The sequence below is a fragment of the Anser brachyrhynchus genome (genome assembly GCF_964034855.1).
Source record: "Anser brachyrhynchus genome assembly, chromosome: 12".
Taxonomy (NCBI): domain Eukaryota; kingdom Metazoa; phylum Chordata; class Aves; order Anseriformes; family Anatidae; genus Anser; species Anser brachyrhynchus.
Genome location: NC_137707.1, coordinates 20,104,396 through 20,123,196, shown reverse-complemented (window position 1 = coordinate 20,123,196; position 18,801 = coordinate 20,104,396). Strand labels below are relative to the sequence as shown.

General features: G+C 38.5%; 1 protein-coding gene across 1 annotated transcript in view; it reads right to left on the bottom strand.

Annotated features, from left to right (window-relative positions):
- LOC308176799 (uncharacterized protein) overlaps positions 1-18,801 on the bottom strand; it is a 521,877-nt gene that overhangs the window by 136,697 nt on the left and 366,379 nt on the right. The window contains exon 8 of the transcript XR_013938632.1: positions 17,094-17,176. The gene's annotated coding sequence lies outside the window, so the exon portion shown is untranslated. The remainder of the gene's footprint in view (positions 1-17,093; positions 17,177-18,801) is intronic.

Below are 18,801 nucleotides of genomic sequence, written 5' to 3'. Positions count from 1 at the left end.
GGAGCATAACTTATTTAACTAGATCCCTATACTTTCATTTGCAAATTATCATGCAAAAAGCAGAGACAGGCCACTGAAGAAAGTTACTAGTCATACAGAAATTACTGAATACCAGAACATCAATAACTTAATTCAATTTATAGTATTATTACTTGGCGCACTCTGATACAATGTAATATGTAATACTATTCCTAATTTCATAAATTATATCTATAAAGAGTGCTTTGGGACTGAAGTCAAGACACTTGCACACACTGTATTGCATGTTAAACGCTACTCCCTTTCCTATTTGCATAGCAAGAGAAAAGAAGAAAATTTGATTTAAGCAGGTAGAAAGGAAACCAAAACTTATGCCTCTGTATATGACGAGAATAAGTTATATTCACTCAGGTTCACAGCTTAAAGAACAGAAGAAACCCTGGTGGAAAGACTTCCATTTTGAGAAAGCATGCATGCAAAGCTCTCATTCTCCTTTTTCCTTCCTGCCATTTTGATATAAACAGTTACAAAAAAAAGTTAAAAAAAAAAAAGAGGATCCTGTTTCGAGGAACTGGCTTCCACTTCTCCTTCTGCAGTCCCTCCCAAATCTCACACCCTTCTCACCCCAAATCTAGGTACTATGTCTGCCTCTTCATCCAGTATAAACCCTTACGCTAAGCCTCAGCATGGTTACTGTATCTCTCATAGCTTCCTTATTCACCAAATTCATCACCTGCTGTCCGTAAATTGAGTCTCAGACACAAGCAGCTGTCTAGGCCCCTCACATCTCCAACCTGTTTAACTTCCCTTCCAACAACACCTCCAAGAGGGTTTCTCTCTTTGTTTGCAAGCCAAACACCTATGATTGTCTCTTATTTCAAATACTGCAGCACCCTAATGCATGGGTAATGCAATCATCCCCAATTTTAATGTGGGATTTGAAAGAGAGAAGTTCTTAGAACATTTCTTTATCAACAACTGACTACCCTTAACATCCTTGCCCTGTACTTCATCACTATTTGTTTATTCTGCTGCCTTCCCCTGCAATACTGTGCTACATCACCCCAGGGCCTGCTGGGCAGTCTCTGCCACGTGCACTGGCTCTACCTGCTGGTCTGGGGCCAGCCACTGCCTCCCAGAGACAGGGCCTATGAGGCTGCATCACACTCACAGGGCAGCAGCTACCCTCTGCATAGGCACTCTGAAAGAAACTAACAGCAATTAAGAAATGAACGGGGGGAGGAATAATCCCAAAGGCTCCAAACTTGTGGAATTCCATTTGTGTCTTAAAATTAGCCAGTGCACCTGAGAGCTTTGGACAAATGACTATTTTTTGTAATATCTAAGTGATAGATAACATTAGACTGTATGTTTACACTAGGTTTAGTGGTTAGTTTGATAAGTTCACTGCTTTTGTTCTTTAAGAGACTCTTCCATAATAAGATAGTTTGGAACTTCACATTCAAGATATTTCATCATAAACCGAAAGTCACTAAAACTGCAAAGCAAGTAAAGAAAAAAGTTAGCAGTAAGCTCGAAGATCCTCAAAATGGAAACTGGTATAGGTACCAATTAACATTTAGATTGCCTGTACAAAGGGATGCCATAAATTCCCACACCTCAGGTACAATAATTCCTTTTAATATCTCTTTGTTTCGCTGCCAAAAGTCTGTCTCTCTGCTGTGTACCATTTCAAGGAACATTTGTGCACTCCTTGGTTTCCAGAAAGTACTGGTCCACATGAATGACATCAGCCAACATATTTCACTTTGTAACCCAGCTCACCTGCAGTTGGTTTCTTTACACACAAACTCTCCAAGAGACAACCACAATTCTTTTGAGCATTATTCAAAAGGAAAGGTACCAGTTTAGCAGCACTGAGTAAATGCATTGTTGTTAGCAGAAAAAGGTAATTTCCTACATTTCTACCACTAAGTTCTGCATAATACACTCATAAATTTCAGCTGCAGCCTGCACTGAAAACAGAAGTTGGCTCTGCCTATGTATTGAACTCATTAGACCTAAAAATGAATATTTTAGAAGTTTCTCCAATGTTTCGTTTTGTCTCTCTATTAGTTTTTTGGCACTGTAACAAGAGTGCTATTCTGAGCATTTAAAGAACCAATCTTTAGTTACCACTTTAAAAAAACTGGACTTCGCATGCAATGGAGCTTCTTGTTGGAAGTTTTATTATAAAATATCCCACTGTGGCTTAAAAAGAAATTCTTTGCAAAAGGGCCACCTTACTAGCAACAAGCACATCAAATTATACATCTTTGGTCTTACTACACTATATTGGGTTTGATGCATGCATAGAGATATCTTTATGATTAAAAAAAAAAAAACAACAAAACAAAACAGAAACAAAACCAGTGAAAACTTGAAGAAATCAAATTAGTAGCAAAGTAATACAAAGGTACCTTTGTACCACAGTAATAATGTTCGCAACAGGAGTAACTCAAAGTCTCAGGAACATACCTGTCCTGCAGTTACTGTTCTTCCAACTACCCATAGAAGTGACCTCTATAAAGGAACAGTCAACTCAAAGCCCAGTTTCTGGAAAAAAAGGTTAAAATGACAGGGACCAACTCAAAAATGTCCAGAAGACAACAATGAAATGAGCAGACTGATTAAACAGAACAAGGAAAAAGCTAAAGAGCTGGACGCTCAGAGTGGAACAGAGTATTATGCTTCAAATACATAAAAGATTGCTGTAGGAAAGAAGGGGAGGAATTGTTTTTTAAGACTACTACTACTGGCAGATGAAAACTTAAGTCATCTTTGTATGAGTTTAGTTCTGCATAAAGAAACTTCAAGGATAGCGAAGCATCAGAATAGATGGGCTGGGAGGTTTCCATAGCTAGACATTTTCAAGACCGCATTAGGTAACAGCTTGTTAAAAAATGACACCAGGTTATTGCCCCTGATTTCAGGCATGACAAGCACTTCAGGCTTCATATTACATGATTACTGGGAAACATTTCAGGAAACAATTCAACTGTCAGCCGAATACCCAAGCTTACAGGTGGTGTGGCTGCAATGATGCAATTCACTTCAGACTTCTGTGTTAATCTTCAGTTCTCTGTTCATTTGCTTGTTGTCAGAGATGCTGGAATGAGAACTCATACCTGATGAAGATGACATCTGATGCAGGAAACCCAGACGCAAAGTGCAATGAGAGTTTCATCAAAAAGAACATGCTCAAGATTCTGCAACAATCAAACACTACCAACATCATCTTCAATGCAATGATTTGATTGTAGAAACTGCAGTAGCTTTTCTAAGGATACCTAAGCTAAAGAACAAAGAGAGGACAGAAAAAAAAAAAGGAAAGCATGCAAAAACACTCTCACATATCTTAAGCATCAATCTAAGGCATTTGTTTTTAGAATGGTTCTCTGCTATTGAAGAACCCACATGAATGAAACAAAACCAAAAAAAAAACACAAAATTGTAAGCTTACATCTATAGTAGTAATTCAAATAAAATTAAGTCTTAGAGACAAATTAAAATGAGCTGGCAGACAGGAAAAGTGCTGCATACTGCATTATCGCCTGGTCTCTCTCTCTCATGCAGAAATAGGTTTTAGCCAAGTCTTTATAAGATTATCTTTTCTATTTCCATACCAATACTTTGCACCTTTGCTTTCCCAGCTATGTTCAGTTTTGGCCTTCGCTGAGTCATTTTGACATTCAAACTTCAAGAATCAAACCTATCACTACTCAGCCTAACCACCACCATCTCGGATAATCATCCTTTCTTATCTTGAACACAAAAACATCAAGCTTACTGACTCACTCTCATTATTAGCACTGAATACGTGCAATATGAGAATATTCTCAATGATTTTTGCAGTCTCTGGAAAAGGACAGGTATTTTGCATGTAACTGTATAGATGTGAATGCACATACATGCACAAAATATATTCAAGAAATAAAAATCATGCATCTGAATTTATCTCAGATAATTGCACCTTGGTTAGGCAAGAGCCTAGAAAAATCATGACACTTACAAGTAACTGAACACAGTTTGTGTTATCCTAGCACATTAAGTTTTCCAGAGCCACAGACTACCTGTGATGTGGGCAAAGAAGTTCATGGACAGCATCGGCAAGGGAAAGTTACTCCAGGAGAATGTATAACAATTTTATTTTATTAAACCATTCACATACAAGGAGTTTGATTTGCAATCTCCTCACTTCTCCATGAAACAAGTACTTTGTACTTGAAACAAGTATGCTCTGATTTCTGCCACATGCCAAGAAACATTGTGGCAACCAGCACTGAAGTCTCTCAGAAGGGCAGGCCAACACAACTCGATGAAAAGCAAAGTTCAAAAGACTTAGAAATAAAAACCAACACAGGCAGTTGCCAACAGTCACACCAGTTAACTGAAATATTCAGACAACACCTCCAAAACCTTGCAAGTTCTAAGTTTAAAAACAACAAAAAATAAGAATTAAGACTCGTGCTTAATAGATCTGAGGCGGATCTCAACCATTTTCATATCAAATAGTACATTGCTTACATACCCTGCAGAAAATAAATTCCACCAAGAACGTGAAAAGAAGAAACACTCTGGGCTAGGTTAAATCCCTTATGACAACCACCATTTTTCACAGCACCTTTAGAAGCAATTGCTGCCCCAGCTGCACAACAGGGCTAAATTCTCTTTTTCTCATAGAGTGCCAAACAGTGGAATGCTAACACAGGTGGAAAAAGTTCACATCCAATGCAAGCTGTTTTTCCACACTGGGAGGGGGTCATGCATATTAGCCGCAAGAATTGAGAGTAGTTTAGCAATATAAGCACAGAGCTTGGAAAAAAAAAAAAAAAAAAAAACAGTGAACACATTGATATAAGGTCTGAAAGAACAAATTAATCCAAAATTAAAATTACAGATTGTCCTTATTTTCTCTGCTGTTAACGTAGAGAGTAGAAAGATTAAGAAATACTTAAATTCTTTTATTTCCATTCATAGACTGCAATGGCACCGGACAGTAGTGTAAAAACCATGTGTTGATTTTCTATCCCCTGCATTAAATCCACAGATTGTGGAAACCTTTAATATTACAGCCAGGAAGTAAAAAACCAAAAGCCCTGTCAGAGGTCAACAAGAGGCAGCTCTAGCCTTCAGTCCAAAGCCCAAACTGCACAAACCACAGTTGTCTGGACACCACCAGGCAGGGCTAGATGCTCTGTGCCTCACACAGCCGTGACTGGTATTTCGACATCAGCAGAGTAACAGCTTCTCAGAAAGCAAGGATGTGACCTCCGGATCCCAGGGCTGACTAAAACCAATACTACTGACACTGATGCAGATATCACTTGGACAAGTGTTATGACAGCATGTTGTTAGGAAGTGAAAAGCAGAACTGAGAATGGAGAGATCTCTTTTCCTAAAGAAAATGGAATAGCCAGAGTCCCATGCTAGATGCCTTGCTCTGTTATTGCTCTCTCTCTCTTTTAACAGGAAGGCAATTCAAGAAACAATATAGGACATGGAAACGGACAATCCAAAGAAACAAAAATCGTATTTATACACAGGAATACATTTTGTATACAAGCAGATATGATGCAGAAATACTTTTCTCATTCTCTACTTTTGTTTCATAATGACTAGCTTAAGTCAAGAATAAAATAAAACATTATCAGCTGCATCTGCATGACTAATTCCCAGTGTTAGTTAGCCTCAAATTAACTTCATCAGCTTCACTGGAGCTGCTTTTACTGATGTAAGCAAGATCAAAGTCTGACCAAAAATATTCAGTTTAGCCTTGGTTCCAGTTCAGAAGTTCGCTTTCTGAAACATTTGTTCCACTTTTGGCAATAACTATAGTAGGTTTTAGAGCAGATAGTTATTGTAACTAATGTATACTTACACGAATAATTACAAACAAGAATGCTTACTTACGGTATTTCCTCACATCTGGAGAAGACCAGAAGCACAACAGCAGCTGTCTGGTTGCTGTCATTAATTTGTTGCTATTTATTCACTGAACGCTTATTCTTTTCTCTCCTGATGATAAATGGTCTAATGGAACCTCATACATTTCCCATCAACTTGCGTCATTGGTTTAGTCAATTATTGAACAGGCAAATTGCAATCACTTGAGAAAGATAGTAAACAAAGTAACTACTCAATACATATTAATATCTTCATAATAATCAATACACATAAGCTACCTATTATAGAAAGCCTGCTTTTTTCATACCTCTATAAGTTCACAGGTGATCAATTACTGCTTCCTAGCAGCCTGAAATAACTTTGGAACAAGAATGACTGCTTTACTTGTTTCCCTGCTCTTATCCCCACCCAGTTTCTTTGTGTTTCCCTTCCCTACTTTTTGTCACAAATTACGTCTGGGACAAAACAATTGCTCTATACCTCCTCCCCCATCTCCCTGCTAAACACACTAGCATTACTAAGGTGACATTTGATGGTCTCAATTTAAAGATCTGATATGATAATGGGCTGTGATAACTAAGTACTTTTCTGACACTTTTCAGTTTTTCTTCTTCTCCTTGGTCACTTAAATTTATTTTTTAGTCATTTTTCTGTTGATAGAATATGCAGAATTGGGCAAATGCTGTCTCAAATCCTTGATTTATAACACATATACATTCAAAATCTACTATACAAAGCATTATCATCACATACAACACCTCTTCAAAATGAATGTGATAGCATCAGGTTTGTTTGCATGTTTAAAGGTAATCAACAACAAAAAAAAAGAGCGTTACAAAACCAAACATATTTTGGGCTTTCACCAAAGAAAATAAACAATAGCTTTGAATGACAGAGGTTTAAAACAGTTAAGCTGTATGAACAATATGCAGTGCTTTTCTAACACATTTTAGAAGATGACTTATACTGAGTCTGCAGTCCTTGAGGCGGTAATTCAAGCTCCACAACCCCAACAACACAGCTCAAGTCAAAAAGTAACAAATCAAGCTGACAGAAAGCAAGTTGGTGAATTTTTACGTGATTTTACATCACAGATGAACAAGCATAGATACTAGCATGCAATAAAATACATCAGTACTACTACTGATTATGTAAATATATTTTATTGCTGTCACTGGCTTTCACAGGTACAGTATGCTCACATATTTTAATTCATTAGTCTCTCTAGCCCCTAACCTCTTTTCCTGCATTTCAGGGTATGATGCACTACCATTAATGTACTGCCCGTGAGAAGTATGCAAGAACCAAAATATTCATAAAGGAGAAAAAACAAACCAACCACAAAACAAAAACATCACAGCATAAAACTATCTGCTATCCACCTATGCATTCACAGCAAGTAAGCTGCATTGTGCAAAGTCAGAAAGAGTAAGCTGAGGCTTTAAAAGGTGACTCTAGTTAAAGGCACACCAGACAAACTTTCACATATTACTATTACAAACAAGCCATATGTGTATTCATATTTGGGAGTTCCCCATTTCACACTACTTAAGAGAAACAAGGTTATTCAAGCAAACAAAAGATCAGGTTGAAATGTGAGGAATTCCTGCATGTATTTACAGTACTACTGCCATAGTATTTAAAGAGCGAGGCTGAGCTGTGGTCTTAAATTGAAACCTCAGATGTTGTGAAAATCTGCAGATACCCTTCTGATTTTCCCCTGCCACCCAAAGCTCCAGCCACCCCGACAGGCACTCGAAGTGGATTCTCCCCACCCGTGCTTCCTTCCCGCGAGCAGGATGCAGGCCCCTGACAATACGGGGCCATCCTGCTGTGGTGCCCAGCCTGCCCCTACAGAGGGGCAAAGCTACTCCTCTCCACTGCAGGGCATCTTTTCTAGCACACTGCTGTTAAGCCTACATTATCTCCTGTGTCTCTAAAGAAGGGAGACAGAAATTTAACCTTTTGCTGTGCAATCACTTTTGCATATTTATAAAGCTTCATGAAACTAGAAAAAGAGCAAAGTACAGGGACAGAACTGTAACTCAATGTTTGCCAATGATTTTTTTCCAGGCTTCTGATCACTTCTGTCACTCTCCCCTGGTTTCTGTCCATTTGGACTCTAAATTTCTTGTGGCAGTGCATCATGCTTGCTCTGAGTCTCTAAACGGCATGCTTTGTATTCTCATGTTTCTGTTCATGTTTATGATTCCAGCACTTCAATTCTTCTAATCAATCTCATGGAAATAAGAGCTCAAATTTCTCAAGGAACAGACTAGACCAATATGGACTTGCTATTAAAAATACAGGTATTCAGACCTTTACTTATCTTTTTCATCTTGAGAGAAACTGTCAGACAACCTGAACTCCCAGTCTAAAACACAAAAACACATAGAAAACAGAAGGAATAGCACACACAAAGCACACAGGGTTAAACCTGAACTATAATGCAGAAGTTTAACTCCAGCTCGTATTAAATGGCAGTTTCATGGCCCAGAGACACTATCCATCCCCACTGAATATTAAACAAGTCAACAAAATTAAAGCCGTGTAAAACTAGCATGAACAGACGCTTAACCTTATCATTTCCTCTACAGCTAGGTATTTGCAAGAAATGGTTTCACTAACTCAGTATTAAGGCCTAGAATTTACGGAGTGCAATTGAAAGGTTTTCACATTTATTTTAAAAATAGCTGTCCAAGGTGCCAGTGAGGCTGCTATGAAACAGCTTCTCGGGAAGGTCTTAGGCTAATGGCAGAGTATTGCTTCCTACTGTGTTCACTGCAGCATTAGAAAAGAACATGTACTTATTATTTAAAAACAGCTTCAACCTGTATCATCCTGTCTGCATGACAGAATCATTTAGAAACGTATCAGTCTATGCAGAAACTCTAAAATGGCTTTGAATCTGTTTCCTCTTCTCTGCATTAAAGCACCATGTATATTTCAATCTACTTGCACCGTCCTCTGCTTCATTAGCATGTCACAATAATTTCAGAAACAAAATTTATGTCACAGTGTGCAATGGCAGAAACTGTGTAAGAATATTTTGAGCTACAATAAACAAAAGCAGTGAAGCGAACTGAACAGCCAGGACGGAGCAGACACCGGTGCCACTGCTGCCAGCTGCTGCAACAACCCCCGTGCACAGCAGCACTTTTCCCCAGCCAGCACAGCAGCACACAGCCGACCAGCCACTGCTTTGAAGTTCATCGCAGCCCCATAGTTACTGATCCATCGTTTTCTTTTCCCTGAAACAAGTTTTCTTGCCCATTTATGGCTTAGGTAACCACAAAAATGACCAACATTAAATGGCATCATTTCTCCCCTCCATATCATTTACACACAAACTTTGAGGTGATGGCTCAAATGCAAGATGATTAATTTCTCGAAATTACCTGTGCATGCTACTAGCACTCATTAACCCCTAAACAACTCAATATTTCATTGCATTCCAATAAAGAACAGATAAAAACAGAAAACATTCACTTAAACTCACATTTGCAAAGTAGACAAGTGCAGTGCAGCATCTAAGTTTAGGCTTACCCCATAAGTGTGCTATTACAGTGAATACAGAGAGCACACACACGTCTAGTCACTGCACATAAAGTATTCCAGCATACTGCTTTGGAAAAAAGTCTCAGGACAGTACAACAGTTTGACAGATGAACATTTAAAGAGACCCAAATCTCAGGACCCCAAATCATTACAGCTATTTTAAATTACTGCTGTAAACATTGAATATTTAATGAATAAACCTAATTTAACAACAATAACACCACTTATTTTCTTAGAACTGTTTTGTATTCAGTTATTTTTGATAAATCTCTCTACAGAGGTCTATAGAAATTCTCTGCAAAGATCCTGATAGGAATTTAACCTTTCACCTCTTCTCACACACAGTTCATCTCTCTCAGAAGCAGGATGCAGGCACAGAAATGGAGGCATCAGCTCCTAGCTAGAATCACTGCTGGCAAGCCAGCCCACCACGTCAGCCTACAAGGGAAGTACCTGCACCAGTTACCCCCCTGTTCTTAGCCCAGGTGCTAATTCAATAATTTGACATGGTTTCAGCAGTTCTATCACACAAGGAAAAAAATTTATCTACAGCATAAAGAAATGAAACCTCTAGGCAGAAGCATAGAGCTTTCAGATGACTTTTTTTCCCCCCCAAAAAAATCTAGTGCAACATTGTCATAGGTTTTAAGAGGAGATGCAGCCTCAAGAACTGGCTGAAACAGACAAACAGCTGCCCCACTCCTCTCCCTTTCCTGGGCTAAGTTACAAATAAATAATAAATAAACAAATAAAATCAGTCCCTTGGGAGACTGCCAAGTAATATCAGAGGCCTTATAAACATACGGATAGGAACATTTCCCTGAGAGCCTGTTGTGAAGAACCTCCTCACTGGATAATCCATACTGTTTAATTTACTGTAGATCAGCCATACTTAATTCACCTCCTTACAAAGGATTCTCACATCCCAAGAAAAACATACAGCCATCATGGCCCTAAGCACCTGCACAAATGAAAAGTCCCCTTCCTAACCTTATCCACCATTTCCCCAAACGTAGCTTAACTTTTTGGTTAAGCTGCTCAGAGCCCACGAGGCCCACTGGTGCCTCCTTGTCACCTCCAGATGCAGCAGAGCAGAACCAGAGCTTTCTTTATAGAAAGCTGGAACATCAGAACAGGGTGCTATAATATTAGGAGTCACCTGGCTGGTCTGATCCAAGTTCTCCCATAGAATTCAGCACTGCTGGAAAATTGATCTTCCCACTCTCTCCAGAACCATGGAATTTCCTACCACCCATTCCCATCTAGCTCTGTTGACCAACTTTCCTCTACTACACCCGCCCTGTGGATTAGCTACAGAAGAGACCTGGTGTTTGCCCTTTCCACACCAGCTTTCAAAATTTCTTCAAGATACAAGCTGAGGATGTATTTTAAGGTACTGATTAGGGCTTTTCACTGGAGCTGAACAAGAGGTATCTGAACTTAGTAGAAACTGATAGCAAGGTTACTTGCAGAATAAATAATAGGATGCATAAACAGTGACATACGTGAAGAAAGTAATATCTCTGCAGGGGAAGGGCAAATGCAAAGAAGAGACTATTGGTGTATTATATCTCCTTGGACTAAGTGTACAAAAGAATCGCACCAGGATTAATACCATTTAGATACTATACTACAAATAAACAGATCCCTAAAGAAGTACTGTTGTGAACAATTGTACAAATGGCAAATGTAACATCTTTGGCTACAAGTTTTCAAGAACTTTTTATTGTGTTATCAAAAACCACTAAAGGTGAGATTTGAAATTTGAATCCAAGTTGCCATATTTAATTACTAAATAAGTCTTGGACTAAATCCTCTGAGCTGATTTTAATAATTGAAGAATTTCCTCCTACAAATCCTTCCAAAGGAGAAAACTCCTATTTAATATAACTGTACGGCTTTCTGATCTCTATAACATGGAAGAGCAATTCATAATTGCAAAACATTATAACAACTCTGGAAAAATCTTTGTTTTATTTATTATTTGTATTTGTGACATTCCTTCATTGCTTATCTTGCCGCACAGTTGCCCTCTTACAGTCACACAGTTCTAGAGAGGCTTCACAGTTTTGAGCAGAGTTAGGCTTGAACTAAATCCCCAGATTTTACCACTCCCAGAGCCTGACCTTCATTACAGGGCTGAGTTTGGGGTTAAACCTCATTAACAACATCTGAGACTTTAAAGAAGCTGAAATTCTAAACTAATGAATGACTTTTATAGGTAAAGCTCAAGCCTAGTTTTTCAGCATGGTCAAGATGACTTCCTTATTTGAGGGTATTTTGCTATAGCAGGACCAAGATATCATTGTTAAACTGGTTTTACGCTTTTTAAGCAAACCTAAACTTTAGGTTAGATTTCTTCCAAGGTATGTAAAGCAGAAAAACACCTAGGTGTTCTAAAAGCTAAGCTATGACAATCACTTCCATCTTCTGGTAAATGGGTCTCCCTAAAATACACTCAAATGCATCTGCTCAGACTGCTGCAGCCAACTTAGTGCTTTTTAGATTAAAAAATAAAATATTCTGCTTTACTTCAAAATCTGTAGAAGTCAGTGAATGATAGTTAATTGCTCAGTCATGTAGTGTGTACAGCTGGAGAGCCAATAATGTGTGTTCCAGTTTCCCAAGCTTGTTTTAAGTATGTTCTCGTGGGTCCTTCTCTAATTCCCTCCACTCCATCCCTTCACCAGACATGCATCTCTCTGTCTCCTGAACCAATTTGTTCTATTTTTGTTAGCACTTTAGATTTAAGGTAATGATGAGACTTTTGTCTACGGTCTCCAGGCAGCTGAAAATCTGGGTCTGGATTCTTTCATCTGACTCATGCATGCTAATGTGACTGTGCTGAGCCCCACTGCTCCTGAGAAGGTCCTTAAAAGAGGAAGTTGCTATACATACATATATACTTGCAAAAAAAAAAAAAAAATCAGAAGCCATGTTTTCAGCATATGAGTATTTTCAATGTTTAAGATGCACAAATGCCTCTTTCAACATCAAGATAACCTAAAGGAGCTTCTCGGAGCTTCTCATTTTAATAAAAAACATTTCCATACATATGTTAAATACTTTAAAGTGCTTATAGATTACTGGGTACAGTATATTTTCATTCATTTATATCTAAAGACTATTTTTACATTAGAAGATCATCAAAAAAAGCACAGACATGCTAGGAATTTAATGCAGATGCACAAAAGGTATTTTTAGCGCCCTTTAAGTGGCATATTCTAGAAACCTAAAAGGTAAATAATCTAAAATGCTTCTTCAGGTACTTTTGAAAAAATCTCACTATTCAAAAAATATTCTTCATTATGTAAATATTCACATTAGAAATAAGACTTGAGAATTCATATGCTTCAGGCTCTCTGACAACAAAATTTCCATTTCAATTAAAAAAACACTATGAAAAAATCTACATTTTTTCCCCCTCCGTGGCACTGCAAAGCTCTGGGCAGGACATCAGTGCTTATAGTTGAAAATTCATTTGTAAGCCTCATATTTTCTTTACAAAAACTGAAATGAGCTGATTTTTGCTACAGCCAGATGCCTGCTATGTGGTACAATGCACGTTAATCATGAGATGTTTTATTTGCATCTTACAATTCTCTTCTAGACTAATTTACTGAATAAAAGATTAGCTGGAAAGTCTATTAATAGTTTTGAGGAATCAGGTCAAAGCAAAAGGGGAGACCACTTGAATTTGGACATTACTATTATGCACTTGCAAAACCATACATTGGCTGAGAGAGAGGCACAATCAATGTTTTAAAACAAACTGGTGATCATCAAATCCTTCTCCCCTGAGGTCTTGCACAGCAGCACTAAGGAAATGGAGGAGAAGGCACAGCACCACAAATCGGGTTGATTGCAACTTCACACATTAGAAGCGGATTTATCCTCATAATATGACAGAGGTGAGTTTGCCTCTTCTGTTTTAACTAAAAATCTTAAAATAACTTCATCCTAAAGGGACCTCTAGGGGCCACTTAAACCAGAGCCAGCTGTGGAACCAGATCAGACCCAGTCTTGTCTAGTCCCCTGAAGACACAGGATGCTACACACCTCTCGCATGCCCCATCCCTGTGTTCAACTATCCTCAGTGCAAAGTACGTTTTCCTGGTGTCAGATTTCCTAATGGGAAATTGCCTTTGCTGTAACTTTTTTGTCTTGTCCTTTTATTATGCATTTCTTAGCGGAGTCCGGTTCCACATTGTCTCTAGCCCTCCATTCCCCTTCCTGAGAATGGCAGAATTGTTTCCCTTCAAGTGATGCATTTATAATTAAAAAGTTATTTTTCTTTTATAGCCAATGGATTAAAAGCCTATTTAAAAAAATCCTTTACAGACTACAACAGTTACTTGGGTCAATGATACTGACAAACAAGTAATTAAAGAGGGGAGGAAGACACAGGTGTTGAGGTATAGCTCAACGATTGGGTCTATATTTATAGCAGATGCTCTCAGAAACTACCAACACTGACAAAGGCCAAAGAGCAGCAAAAAGGCCCAAGGGTAAAATATACCGTTATTTAATGCATTAAGCAGTCTACTGAAGTATTACATCATTAAATGTGAAAATTACAACAGAGCAGAAAAGTTAGTTCTTTGTGAGAGATCCTACCTCACTGTTGTTGCAATTGGCAATAATAAGTTTTTCAGGGAGCAGCATATCAGCACTCCAGAAATATTCAGACAGTACAAACATACATCAGCACTTGCAACTTCACTATTACTTAAGGAATTACAAAACAAAACCTTTCAAGAATACAAGTATCCAAAGAACAAAAACAAGGTAAAAATAGTGCAGAACTTCTTTATGATGTTGTCATGGCTTTAATTTTTCTCTAATATAAATTACAGAAAGGAAACTCACCTCTCCCTTTCCAACAGAAGACTTGTCAGCCAGCAAACTCAGAGCTGAAGATCTTTATCCCAAAGAAGCTAAAAGACTAAGTTGTGATTTAATTATAACCTAATTCAAAAGGAACTGTGCTTGTATAGCTTTTTCTAATTGTTTATGCAAGCACAGGCTGGCTGAGAAGAAGCATTAGCTGCATATGATTCTGGATTCCTGATTATCCGTACATACTACAACAAGCACCATAACTGTGCTCAACAAGTTAACGTGCAAACTGTTCTTCTATCAAGCCAGTGCTACAGAGACAACAGAATTTGGAAGCATAGCAAAAGAACCAAGACTATGCCTTTAAACCTCCTCCATAATTGGTAATCCAATTTGTTTTCTTAAACATTTGTGTAATAGCTGCACAGAAAGGCTATAACCAGTCTACTCTGTTGGTTTTGTGACTGTACAACTAAAAATTTTGTCCTTATGAGGAATTAAATTCCCATAATCTATTCCCATAATCTCTCATTTAACTCAGTCCCTAAGCGCTTTACAGATATATTCAGACATCAGGTGTACTTCTCATGAAAATTCCTTCCCACGCTCACATAAGACCAGCCTCTAAGATAAATATGCAAGGTATATTTTCCAGCTACACAAAGTTACATTTTACCCAGTTCAGTACAAATTATTTCAACAGCCACCAACAGCAGTCCCTCTAGAAAGAATGGAACAATTAGGAATTGCTACACTTAGTGGAAATACGTAATAATTTAGAATATCATGTAAGAAACACCATGTCTTCCTGAAATCAAAGCTGTATATGCTGCTCTGCATCCAGGAAAACAAAATACTGCAGCATATATTGAAGATACATCCTAGAACACACTCCCTGTACTACCTCAAAGAGGGGGCTATGGGCTATATGTGGCTTAACAGTAAAAACTGAGTGAGATTTAATTATTCCCTTTGTCTGGATGACAAGAACATCTGCAGGGGACAAGGACAGAGTAGCAGGCAGCAGGGCTGAGTAATCACTAGCTCTTCTGCAACCCACAGTGGTATCCAGACCTTATAACCTTCAGCTTGAGCCATTCCCTCATGCCCAGATCAAAAGAACAAACTAATTCAGCACCAGGAAATAACTGGTGCTACAGGAGGGGTCATATTCATGAAGCTTAATAAAAACCTGCATGGAAAGATTTATACAAAGCTCTGCAACGCAACTGCTCACAACAGGGAGGGAGCAGCAAAGATCTGACACCCTGCATATCAGCACTGTGGAGCAACAGATGAGTCCTACAGAAACAGGGGAAACAGAAATTTTTACTTTACCATTTGGTTTATTCTTTCTTCAAAGGGAAAAAATGACTACAAAAAGAGATGTGCAACTACTCCGCAATGTTAAAAGCTCTGCTGGTAAAGCAGAAGCTACAGATCGTATGGTTAGGAACATAACAGTTACTTTTAGGAACCCAAAGGCTTACGTTCATCATCAGTGAAACCTAGGGAGACAAATCAGTAGCATAAATGCAATAAGCGTTTTGGGTCTTATTTATCAGCCTAAGCCTCCATCTAAACCCTGAAAGCCTGGTGTCATTTTTGGCTGGAAGGAGTGCTTCTTTTAAGCTGTTAGAGAAACTAAGTACTCAGCTGCCTGAACATGCCTGCTTCTGCTTATCTTTTCCTTCTGAACTGCAGGGACTCCCTGCAAGGTGGCATAAGTGCTGAGTGGTCATGGCTTGTGCTGAAGGCTCACAGATCCAATACCACTTCACTGCTGAAGAATGACACAAGATGTTTGTGCTATGGCCAGTTTTGCCTTTTTATAAAATTTCTAGCAGTGAGAAGCAGACAGACATGAGGATTAGATAGCCAGGTGAAAATTATGAGATCTTGCGAGAATGTCACAAGTACGTGTGACAGACAGAGGCCCTTTCTGCAGTACTGACTATAAAGTGGTCTGAAATCCTGCAGTGGAACAGTTATGTCAGCCCTTTACAGGGTTACAAAGCCAAAAGATAAATAATTAGACAAAAGAAGCAACAAGAAAAATCAGTCACCACTTACCATAGTCATATTTGATTTCAGTAATTTTGGAGCAACAGGGTTATTCTCTCCACTCAGGAAACACATTTTGTAAAAGCTATTAACTATTAGCAATCCAGAACTGTGGGCAAGACAAATAAGCTAACCAATAAAGGTGTCCTCGTAGCAGTTACACAGTGCAGATCATTCTTGCCACTGGTGGCTTGGTTCTAAGCTAATTCTAACAATTGGGAACTGAGAAAAAGTCATAGTCCAATACTATCATGCTAAGAAACCCCAAATGCTTTAATCCTCACACGACAAGGATGCAGTGGATGCCCAGCAAAAGCCTAGGGAGAAAACTACTGCTAACTTTTAACAGCTGGCAGTAACTCAAGACATCATGACCTGTACTTTATGAGTTATTGCTGGACAGCTCCCAGATGAGCTACGTTAATAAAGCTGTTGGCTAATTAAGCCACTTCCTTTGCATCTTGTTCTCCTATGTCTCTGGGAAGATCAATGCAAACCAAGGCAACTCAAGAGTGAATCATTAAATGCATCTGTGAGCCATGCCAGTTCAACAAACAATTAGACGCACAATGTGCTAATCAGTAAAACAAACCAACCTTATAGTTATGATCCTATCAGCAAGGCTTTCCTCAAGTGTACTTCCAATTAATTATAAAACATTTCTACATGAACAGTGGCATCTCTACTTTAAACACCATTAACAGTGTCAATAGACTAATATCTGTAAGTAAACAACATTGCCTTACTCTTGGTGGGGAAGTCTTACTCCGCTGAAACTTTCTTCTGTGCCATTCAGCAGTACATAATTATATTGATATAGTTGTCACCCCTGGAGGAAGTCAATGGGAAATATGGGTAAACATTAACCAGGACAATAAGGTTCCATAAGAAGCAGCAATTAACACATTTTAATGAACACTAAAGACACACAAAGAAAAGGAAAAAAAAGAAAAAAAAATCAACATACAACACACCTCAGTGATTTTAAGAAATCTGTTCAACTATCAAGTTCAAAAAACAAAATGAGAATTACCAAGCTATGAAGGTCAAAACCTTTTACAAAGATTGGTGTTGCCATTTTCCAGCTAAGTATGCTTAGCCATTGCCCAGATGGGTGCAAAGTTTGCACAGAGCTGCATTTGCTGGGCTGGAAGATGGCCCAAGCAGATACCGTATGGCTGTGTGAGCAGAGGACCCCACATGCTCCCTCCCTGTACAGCTGCCTCAGCTTGCAGACACACTCACACTATCACTGTGTTCAGAGCAGAAAGACAGCTGCATCGTGAGTCTCACAACGTTCTCCAGGTGGTTCACATCGAGGAACAGTCTTACACTGTGTAAGCACAACTGACGTGCTTCAATGACCAACATTCATCCAGCTCTGTGATGCACCAGGAGCAGATCTGTAATGTTCTCTAACATAGGCATAGCCAGTGGGGCTCAGAAATGAGGGTGTATATTTTTCTCATTGACAGGTGCCACTAGAAAAAGCTAATTACTAAATGCAATTTTATCCAGAACAGTCCACTACATTTTATATGCATTTATCAAGTACAAAAAAAGGCTTCTCACAAAATAAAATATTCATGTTTAATACACGATGAAGAAGGGCTTTTAGAAAAAGAATTAATAAGAATAGAAATGAAGTGATACTACCTGTGAGTCTAGGTGAGCCTCGCATCTCCAAAACAATGCAAAAAGAACTTGTAAAAGGGAGCCTATTCACATCACTGTACTGTGATGCTTAGGGATCAAATGGCTGGTAGCCAGAGGAGCAGTGCATGTAGCAGAACACTAGTCTTATAACATTTAGACACAAGCCTCATGCTGTAGAGACTGGTGAGTAAATACAGAAAATGCATTTGTCCCATTTTGTGAAAGCACTGACACAGAATAAAACAAAACAAAAAACAAACTCCCCCCACCACTCTAGACAGTCTAAAATATTGCAACATATGGACCAGGTGGAGTTCTTAGTCTGCATCAGCAAAGGCAAAACATTTGTTTTTACTTGCAAGCTTTCTACTTTGCTTTTTGTTTTCTGCACTGCCTTAAAGCATCTCACTTGCTGGCATAGATCATTTACCAAAATGTATTTGAAGAATAGAAGAGTAATGGTCAATCCAAGTAGTTTCAGTGGCTGGCTGTGGTTGTTTTGTTTGCAATGATTAACAGCTGTAACAACAATAATCTAATAATCCACAGCCATGTGGACTTCAGATCATATGCAGACTCACTGGGTCCCAATTCCTAAATTCAGTTCAGTCTTCCATTTAATCAGAAGTCAATTTACAGAGATGTTAGAGGAAGATACATTGGGATGATTTAACACCAATATTCCAGTATCAAATACCTATTTCAATCAATATTTGTTGGTAATAATAATAATAGAGGTATGAACCTCAAGTCCCTGTTTCATGTAAAAGGAGTTACCAATGATAAAAATGTTACTGC